Source organism: Furipterus horrens, unplaced genomic scaffold (assembly GCF_987537825.1).
Source record: "Furipterus horrens unplaced genomic scaffold, mFurHor1.1.pri manual_scaffold_4, whole genome shotgun sequence".
Taxonomy (NCBI): domain Eukaryota; kingdom Metazoa; phylum Chordata; class Mammalia; order Chiroptera; family Furipteridae; genus Furipterus; species Furipterus horrens.
The window spans coordinates 176847657-176849484 of record NW_028327174.1 but is presented as its reverse complement, the minus strand read 5'-3'; the positions used below and the strand labels follow the sequence as shown (position 1 = coordinate 176849484).

Below are 1828 nucleotides of genomic sequence, written 5' to 3'. Positions count from 1 at the left end.
TCCCTCCCAGCCCCTCACAGGGCAGCTATAGGGCTCAGAGTGAAATAATGAGTGTGAACCTGCTTCATGAATGGGAAACCCCTCTGCCCATGTGAGAGTTTATCACGGCAGCAAGACCTCCCTGTGGGCTAACCCAACAACTCCCCAAGAAATCAGGGTAGCTATGAGAAAAAACCCTAAGTCTTCATTTCCCCCCATTTGCATGGCTATAATTCCTGGGTTTGTTGATCAACATGTGCCTTACAAATGAGCCATTACCAGGCCTGGCATTTCATATCCGATTTCTCCTGTAACTCTCTCTCAGTAGAGAAATCCCACTTGTGCAATAAAGACGCACACTCAAGTTCCTTGGAATGAGGTTCTGTGTGACCCAGATGGGTGATTTCAATGGCAAAGAGTGTGTGGTTGTGGGTGTCTTAAAAAAAAAAAAGAAGAAGAAGAAGAAGGAAGGGATTGATCTAAGATGGCAACTCTGGAACCAAGAACTACACCTACTTCGAATCCCCCGCCTACAGAGGAAGGGAAAACAGACTCTAACCAGGAGGTTGCTAACCCAGAACACTTTATTAAACATTCTTTACAGAACAGATGGGCACTCTAGTTTTTTTTTTAATGATAAAAGCAAAACTTGGCAAGCAAGCCTTCCACTGACTTCTGAGTTTGATACTGTCGAAGACTTGTGGGCTCTCTACAACCATATCCAATTGTCAGGTGGTTTAATGCCTGGCTGTGACTACTCACTTTCTAGGATGGTGTTGAGCCTACGTGGGAAGATGAGAAAAACAAACGAGGAGGAGAATGGCTAATTACACTGAATAGACAGCAGAGGTGAAGTGCCTTTGATCTCTTTTGGCCAGAGACACTTCCATGCCTTATCACAGGACCTTTCGATGACTACAGGGGTGATGTATGTGGAGCCGTTGTTAACGACAGAGCTGAAGGTGATAAGGTCACAATATGGACGACTGCCTGTGCCACAGAGATGCTGCTACACATGTAGGGCGGGTATACAAGGAAAGGGGAGACCTTCCTCCAAAGAGAGTGGTTCGTGGTAAGTCCCATGCAGACGCATCTACTGAGAGTGGCTCCACCACCAAAAGTAGGTTCGTTGTTTAAGGAGACACTCTCTGAATGTTCTCACAGGAAACTATGCCAAGCAATTGAGATTTGGGCACTGAAGTAAAGCATGTTCAAAAGCCTTGTGGACTACATTTAAATTATTATTATTATTTTATTTTTTTTTTAGGGAAAACTGTTAGGTTTATTTTTCATCTAAATGTTGCAAAGTTTCATCTAAATGGCCAGTGTGAGTCACTCGCTGGAGCATAGTTGGATCATCATCTTGCAAAAAGAAAGGTCGCTGATTCAATTCCAGGTCAGGGCACATGCTTAGGCTGCAGATTCAGTTCTCAGTCAGGATGCATAAGAGAGGCAATGGAATGATGCTTCTCTCTCACATCTATGTTTCTCTTCCCTTTCCTTCTCTCTAAAATTAACGAGCATGTCCTTGGGCCAAGATAATAAATAAATAAATAAATAAATAAATAAATAAATAAATAATAAACATTGCTAAGGTGTAAGAGAAATCTCAATAACTTTTGTTGTATACTTCTGTGTTCATTAAAAAAAGTTTTTTTTATCTAGAGTGCCCCTTTATCCCAATCAACAAATTAAAGTACACATCATCCCTAGCATCCATAAATGTGTTCCTGGCCCATTCTGTAATAGTGTAGAAGAATTGCCATCACAAACATGTTACCCACCCACAATGTTAAAAAGAAGAAGTTGCATTTCTAAACCTTACAGGAAAAGAACCCTGCTATGTTCC

At 41.7% G+C, this 1828-nt stretch overlaps 1 pseudogene; it reads left to right on the top strand.

Moving 5' to 3' along the window:
- Window positions 1–463: 463 nt before the first annotated feature.
- LOC150013442 (eukaryotic translation initiation factor 4E pseudogene) lies at window positions 464–1116 on the top strand (annotated as a pseudogene).
- Window positions 1117–1828: the final 712 nt, after the last annotated feature.